Genomic DNA, 8,786 nt, shown 5'->3' with positions numbered 1-8,786 from the left:
TTGGTTTTTCTCCGGTACCGGGAACCGAACTCACGACCTTGCACTTGCCAGGCAGGCGCTTTTGCCGCTGAGCTAAATCCCCAGCCCCGAGAAGTAACTTCTTAAAGGGAACATTCTTTAATGTCATACCAGCATTAAATTGTAGCTCATAAAATGCCCACTTAAGCAGTAAATCCCAAGAATCCCACATTGCACAACTGAAGCACAGTCTGTTGGTATTCAAAATCCTCTCAACATCTTATGTGAAAGGAAAATAAATGAATTTGCTAAAATACTTAGAATTAAATAGTTATATTAACTAATAAGCTTCATTTAATTGAATACTCCTTTTTCTATTGATCTATTCCATTTGATATAATTTCTAGAGTTCACAGATTAATGGCTGCAACCGATGAAAATGAAATAGCTGAATTTTTAAGCATGAGAATATATTCTTTTAAGTACATTTCAAACATCAGAATAAAAGATGAAATACAACATTGTGAGAGCTAATTTTTTTATGATGCTCAATTTCAGCTATTTAATACCTGCTTTCAAAATTGTATTGCTACTCTATCCATTTTCATATGTTGGCCTTTAATTTTCATAGTGCCACATTTATTTGTCTTTCTTTCTTTCTTTCTTTCTTTCTTTCTTTCTTTCTTTCTTTCTTTCTTTCTCTTTCCTTCATTTGTGTGTGTGTGTGTGTGTGTGTGTGTGTGTGTGATATTGGGGATTCAAATTAGGGCCTTTGCGTTGAGCTCCATTGCTGCTCCATTTTTTGCATCTTATTTTTGAGCCTGGTTCTTGCTAAATTCCCTAGGCTGAGGTCTAATTTGCAATCCTCCTGCCTCTGCCTCCCAGAGCGCTGGAATAATATGTGTGTGCCACCATTCCTGTCTCTACAGTGGTATCTTTATCTACTATGGACTATTATGGAAATTGGCCTCAACAAGCATAGTTGTCCTATAAATTCCCACAAGGACTCAAAACTAAAAATATTAGCTAGAAATTGTGTGAAATAATTTTCTTTGAAGGTTGTTTCTGAATTTCAGGTTAGATTTTGTCATGTGGGTTATGGTTTAGAATAAAACATAGATATGAAGACCTAGTAAGGACCAAAGTTTTTCTATAACAAGTTTGCTGTTAAAGCCCTGTGATTTTTTATGTTAATTGCAAATTTGCTGTTGAGTAAAGGTAACCGTATTGTAAAAATTTTCAAATACTTCTACCAAATATTTCCATCTTTACTTAGCCTACTGGTTTTAAATTTGGGCTTAGAAGACCTTACCACTTGAAGAACACTCCCCCAGTGAAGTTTCCTGAATGAGCTACAATGACAGCTGCTCTCACAGTTACAATACATGATCAGCAGAAACAGAACCTCCAGCCACTCTGACAGCTTCCTCTTGGAAGTGAGTGGTAGTATTTCCAAGTTACATACTCAGGCTCACTCCTTGTTATTGGTTTAAAAGTATGAGGATCCTTGCTGCCACAGTTTATTTAAAGCAATTCTGTTTGTGAGAGACCATGACTGACATCACCAGTGTATAATATCCTGTCACTCGCCCATCTGTTTATTTAGATCCAAACACATTATAATCACATAATGCAAACTCATTGTAGCTGACAGGATAAGGACTCCATCTGGCCAGAACAATATAACTTTAATCAGTGATAATGATAATTATTATTAAAAACGTACGGCAGTTCCTTTGTACCAAGCTAATAAATCAAAATTGATTTATACTAGCGGAAATTAGAAAGGACTGTGAGACAAAATAGCAAGCATTAAAAACTTTTGGAATACAAACTTTATGAGAAAGAACAGTTAACATGTTTTCTTATAGGTGTAAAAATCCTTTAAATTGACCCATTAAGGGGTCTGTTAAATAAAGATATCTGAAGCCAGGAACGATGTACCATTTAATCTACAACTTCTTTAATTATGTTCGGGGCTAATAAAATATTTAACTTGATTGTTTGTGGCCAGAATACAATCTACCTGGAAGCGGGAGGGAAAGGCTGGCTAAAACAGTTTAAATAATTTAACCTTGAATGTTTGTTGCGAGATTTTGTTTGGTAGTTTCCAATTTTCATCTGTACATAAATAAAAATACCTATAGTGTTATAAAATCATGCTACCAGCAGCTGCTTCTCTTCTTGAGTTTTACTCAGACTTATATACTCCCGCCCCCACACACACCTACTTTGGGAACCAAGACGAGGTGGTCAGTTAGGCTACACATCTCAGAATTCTGCACCACCACTGTACTCAAACCTGACACTTGCTCAGCCCGCCCTCCTTCGCTTGCCTCTTTGGTGAGCTGAACTTTTTGGCTCTGCCCACACCCTCAGTTCAGTTCACATCTTCAAAATGATATAATATATGGTACTTGTATCAAAATTGGTTTCACCAGTTATTACAAACATAAATGTGACAGCATCTGACCCAGAGATATTTTGGAATTAATCATCTATTACACTTTCAGACCTGTTACCTTAGTTGTATTCTTGAGGGTAGTTGGCAGTATAGCTTTATAAATAGTATGGTCACGTGTTTTAAAATATTCTCTACCTTTTGTCCTCAACATTTCTGCTGAAGAAAAGTGTCAGAGATGATGGGGTATGGGGCTGGGGATTTAGCTCAGCGGCAAAAGCGCCTGCCTGGCAAGCGCAAGGTCGTGAGTTCGGTTCCCGGTACCGGAGAAAAACAAAACAACAACAACAAAAAGGAGATGATGGGGTAAAATGTTTCCATAGTAATTATCTATCATAGGAGAAACAACGACACTTCCTACCCAGCTTTTCTCCCTACCTTCTTTCCACCTACCCACTCATAAGTACTTTGTATCTTTGTTCCATGTATTATGTACTATAGTAAATACTGGAGATAAAATTTCGAGCTAAACAGACATGACTGCCACCCTCATAGAATTTACCCTTATTCTGCAGAGAAAAGGTTTAACTACTCTATCTACTATTGCCTTTTCATGTTTTCAAGGGGGAAAAAAAACAGTAAATCTAAATTTATAATAGTCCCTAAACCAGGAAAGAGGAGTTGGAGTATGCCAGGCTCAGTACATTCTTCCAATGCAATGTGTAGGAATTACAACATTGCGACTTGGGATTCTACTACATTCCTTATGCAACTGTTTATCTTCCTGTCATCCTAAATGGAATCATGAAGAATATTTTAGTGGAGAGGATAGTACAACCTCTGAAAAGTCCCTGTTTGTCTCTTAACAGAAACGCAAAGCCCTGTACTTAACTGGGAATTTTTCCTGCTCTCTGTTCTCAGGTGTAGAATATTTTCAGTAGCTCTGATTTGAAAAGGAACAGCGACCTTGCAAGTCATTAGTATTTTATTGTGGATTAGGTTTATAAACTATTTCTCCCAGGAGTATTTTTTAATGAGGACTGCAAGGAGAAAAATTAGTCACATACCAGAATGTCTAAATTGAAACCATTTTGGGGACTTTGTCAATGCTGTCCTAATCTGTCCATTTCCATGTCTCCTCTTCTTGCATGATTAATTTTAATTGTTAATGGCAATAATTCTTTTAAATCTATGAGAGAAAACAGGCCACCTTTTCACTTCAAAACTAACACTTCCATATCTGTTTGTGGGAGCAGTTATTCAAATTAATATTTTCTGTCATCCTGACTTAACCAAAGACAAGAAATAAAAAATAAAACAATATTGTAAACAAACATTCTTGTGTCTTTTGTGATTTTCTTAATCTTCTAAATAAGTACTGATTATTCCATGTGAGCATTATTTTAATTTACAGGCAATACCCATTTGCACTGACAATATATTATTCATCACACAGGTGAGCACATATGACTAACTTCAGCTTTTATGCTTGTCCAGCAGATGTTATTAAAAATGTAGCTTTTGTATTCTTTTTTTTTTTAGGAGCTGGAGTCCTTGAACTGATTTTATATTTTTAAGAGTCATAAAGTCATGCCTGAAGTTTTGCTTGTTTGTGTGACTGCCTGACAGAAGAGATGGAGTTCAATAACTACCTCTGCAATGCTTTCTGCCAGTAATATGCCAAGAGAGTCGAAGAGTTACAAAATATGGAGTCACTGGCAACCATAAAAGATTATATCCTCAGACTGCCTGTGGCTAAAGGCAATGCGGTTATATCCTTGGATTCCTCTTTCAGTCCTTTTAAAAGCTGGCATTCTTGACCTCTAAAAATGACTTTTACTGGGAAAAGAAGTGAGAGGATGTTATCTTTTTCATGTCCATATAATTCAAAAAAGGGAAAGGACCATTTACTGAAAGCCTGTAATAAACAGTCCTTATTTTTAGTGGAGGAAACAAAAAGATGAATGAATGCATCAATGTTCTGCTCTCTAGGAGCTTTCTAGATCCCATAAATAGAGAAGTAGGCAATTATGAAAACCGTAATATTTGTTAAAATATAGGTATGCATAAAGTGACATGAAGGCTTTGAGAAATGCTCTGCAGAAGGGTGATCATTTCAGCTGGATTCAAATCATGAGTGTGTCCAGCAGAGAAGGGCAGGGAAAGAGAGGTCTAGGATTAACCAAAATGGTGCAGCAACAAGGCTGAGCTCAGCTCTTTGGATAATAATGTCTGTGTTAGCTTTTCTTGAGAACTGTGTTAAGTGTAGCAGCCAGAGTGAGAATTTACATGTTCTGAAAACCTTCTAAACAGTTTGAGGTTTACTCTGCATAGGGTTGGAGTGGTCAAGGTTTTTGAGCATTGAAATGATGTGGTTTGACCTACAAGATGGGAAGTGGTTGAAAACATGATTCCCAAAAGTTAATGTTGCCTGAGTAGCTGGTGTAAGGTGCTGCTTTTATAATCTGGTTTGAGGTATGGAGTCCATATTTTTAAAAGGAAATACTAGGGTTTCTGATACTGATGGTTCCACAGTGACACAGCATGATGGAGATAATGATGTGGCATAGAATTACAAGCTCAATTAGCATCATTTCTATATACTCAAACCATACTTAAGTGCTACATCTGACCAGATGCTGGGTATCCAAATGTTCATCCATAAGCAGGATGGAAATCTAGTAGTTTCTCATGTCCAGTGTTTCCTCCTTGATTTGTGGACCTATTTCCACCAAAATGTATTTTTTCCCAGTAGCACCAAAATGTTCACAGCTATTTTTTGAATATATTATCATGAGCCACTCATATATAGTAAATTCTCAACATGATTTTAGTAAATGATATATAAATAATAATTAATGACATTCTTCGAATGTGGAATTGCTTTTTTTTTAATAGATGTTAATATCCTCCTTTTGCTTTCTGCTTAATAGGTCCATTGTCCTCTGTTTACTCACTGACACACTTTTGTTACGTAAATTGACTTCAATTTTTCTTTCAGTCTTGATTCAATTTTCCTATCTTCTTAATTGAAAGTTAATTAATGAATGGAAACCTTAACTTCTATGAATTTCTTACATAGAAAAAGATGCCAGTTATTTTCACTTGCTAAGAAGATGAAATTGTAATTACATACTTGAAATTTTTATCTTACAATAAATTAAATAAGGAATTAGTAATTTAGATATTCTAGGTAGTTATTGTGCTAAGGAAACAGGTAGTACAAACCTTGTAAGTCAGATATTTTTCTTTAAATGCCATCATGTTATTCGATTTAGAATAATATATGCATTCATGTGATCAATATTCACTTTCAGTGAAATGTGAAGTATTCAGATTTATGCTTCAGCACTTCCATCTCCCCTTTCTCCAGGAGTTTATCTCCTCCTACTGGTCAGTGGCTACTGGAGGGCACAATATTTCCCGTAGTCAGACAGGGTTTCAGATGGGAGCTAATGGACAAGCCAGTTAATGTGACACATGGAGTTGGACCATGGATTCAGATAATAAGTTCTCTTTGAAAATTTTCATTTTCTTTGAGATCCTCTAGGAAGATAGACCAATCTGAAGGAGAAAATTACAATTATAGAAATCCTGGGGGTAAATAGAAGGTTGGACAGAATTAGTTTGGAGAAATCAACAAGCATGCCACTTTCCAAAAGTCCTTAAATGATAAGTGAAAGCAGCCAATTACTCCATTAGCTTGCTGAGTGTAGAATTGTCTTTATAGATTCAAGTAGAATGGTCAGATAAACATAAATTATGTAGTCAAAAGAAAATTGATAATAACCTATTTAGAATATAAGATTGTTGATTATTATTTGTATATACTGGTGCATGTGATCACAGCAATGACTGATAAAATGTAGATCATGCCAAAAATGAAATAAATATAAATAGTTTGAAAAAAAAATCATCTTTTACATGGAGTAGAAAGATCTGTTACAGTGCAACCCATGATATTACTGTCCTGTATTCTCTACACTCCTGTCAATGAACCTTCAAAGTCCTGGAAGTTATTATAACAATAATAATGAACTTTAAGAGAATAATGGTAAAAGGCAAATAGTTTTTGAAAATCTATAATTTAAATAACACCAAGTGATTAAAATTTATAAGGAAAAACTAAGATTTTCAAACAATTTTATTGCCAATCAATTAAAAGTATTAACTGTTATTTCTCACAGCTGTGAACACAGAGTAGCATAGAGAAATTCCACCTACAGTGGAACAGAGTAAGCTTCTATTGAGGTGCAGTGCATTTCTAAACATATATGTAAGGGCTCTGAACAAAGTGAAAAGCATTACCAAGAAATACAAAAAATATATTAATATGCCTCTACTGTTTTTCATCTACAACAACAATTATAGCAAGCCATTACTGTCAAACCAAGAGCATAATCCAAAGGCACCCTTCAGGGTGGAATCTTCTAGATGATTCCCTCTTACAAATCTAAATCCACAGCTTAGCAATATGAGTAGTAGTTCTTCCACGCATATTGTAAGCATTTTATCTACATTAACTCATTTAATCCTCAGAGAAACCTTCCACCATTTACATGGACAGTCTAGACTATGTGGAATACAAACTTGTAGGGCTGGGGATTTAGCTCAGTGGCAAAGCGCTTGCCTGGCAAGCGCGAGGTCGTGAGTTTGGTTCCTGGTACCGGAGAAAAACCAAAAAAAAAAAAAAAAAACTTGTACCCCAAGCTGATTAAAAGCATCTCTATCTGTATGATTAGGAGCAATTTGAAAATTAATGTGCCCAAAACCAAATCACTGATCTCTCCACCCAACAAAAAAATTATTCTTTAAACTGTCCCCTATCTCTGTCACTGGCAGCTCAATCCTTCCAGAAGGGCATAAGTCATCCTCAGCATGTTTTTTTCCTTTCACAGCCCAGATCCAAATGACTTCAAAATGTACCCAGTATTCAATCACTTCTCTCCATGTGCATGCTCTTCTCTTATTAGGATTAATGCAATAATCTAACTTGTGTCCTAGTTTCTCCCATGACCTCTTTACATATCTTACTCCTCACACAGTCATGGTGAGCTTAGACCACGTTAAATCTAACTTTCTGTCTTTTTCAGAGTAAAGACCAAAGGCCTAACCAAGGTGTTCCCAGCCCATCTACATTTTCCTTTCTCCTCCACGTCTCCATTACCCTACCTCCTACTACTTTTCTCTTGCCTCCCTCCTCTCACTCTTGTCATCTGCTGGTTTTAGGACATACAGGGGGCTCTCTATACATTCACTGGACCTCATCTTTGCAATAGCTGGTTGCCACAGGGCTTACTCACTTACTGGCTTGGATGTTGTCTTTCAATGACTTATCTGACCCATTACTAAATAGTAACTATTCCCAGTGCATTTGTTAGATTTTATTTCTAACACATGCTTAGCTTGGAAATCATAAAATGTAGAACAAATGTAAAAGAACATAAAATAATCTATAACTTCTCTATTGTGATATATATAGTTTTAACATAATACATTTGTAAAGTTTTGTGACCTGCTATTTTCATTGTACATCATATCCTAAATATTTCAGTGAATTAAATAAACATAATTTTTGGTGAATTTAATTTCCATCATACACACTATAATATAATTAACCACTGGCTTTATGAGCTATTTTTCCTAGTGCATGTAGAAGACAACAGATACTTTTCAATGAAAATACAGATTAATATATTGCTAATTTCACATCATATTTTTTTCAATTGAAGCTAATGAAAATATACTTGAACATAGAAGGAATTTAATTATTTCTTACTTATCCCAGGACTGATGGAATCTGTAGCATTTGCATGGATATGCAGATGACTGGCATCTACATGGGAATATCTGATAAAAGGAGTGATACCCCCACCTGCCCTGGGTTGGTGTGCTTGGGCCAGCAGTGAGCCAAGGGCCTCCGTACCCATCTCTCACATTTGACCTTTTAATCACTGAACTGGATAACACTTTTGGAATATGCTTACCCTACATGCAAAGACACAGCCCTGGAAGATGGAGAAAATGCTATAATAGAGGATAATCACTGAGATTTAAACAGTAGTTGGTGGACAAAACCAGTAGCCAAAACTTGAAATCATTAAATTTAGTAGCATCAGTTCAAATTCTTACACTTGTGGTGGTAAAGCAATGTTTTATGTAAATACAAACCAATAAGCACTCATACACAAAGTCTATCTGGATGATACATGTCAGAATTTCAATTCTCACTCTGTATCATTTGTATTATTCCCGAGGCAGGTTAATTAACTTCTCTCACTTTGTTTTTGCTTTTGTGCTTTGTATTTAGGTGTTTATTTGGAACCTGCAGGTTTACATCATGCTTCATAACCCAGTGTAAACAACATCGTCAACATTATCAACCCCACCACATCATCTAACATATTTATTGGACTCGTACTGCTGT

The 8,786-nt window shown here is 35.7% G+C and overlaps 1 protein-coding gene across 5 annotated transcripts in view; it reads right to left on the bottom strand.

Moving 5' to 3' along the window:
* The window catches only part of Erbb4 (erb-b2 receptor tyrosine kinase 4), a gene marked incomplete at its 5' end in the record, with an annotated part of 1,058,248 nt that overhangs the window by 335,687 nt on the left and 713,775 nt on the right, over nucleotides 1–8,786 (bottom strand).

The sequence above is a fragment of the Chinchilla lanigera genome, unplaced genomic scaffold (genome assembly GCF_000276665.1).
Source record: "Chinchilla lanigera isolate Chin_1 unplaced genomic scaffold, ChiLan1.0 scaffold00056, whole genome shotgun sequence".
NCBI lineage: Eukaryota > Metazoa > Chordata > Mammalia > Rodentia > Chinchillidae > Chinchilla > Chinchilla lanigera.
The sequence above is the reverse complement of the archived record's forward strand: the minus strand, read 5'-3'. Positions and strand labels throughout refer to the sequence as shown.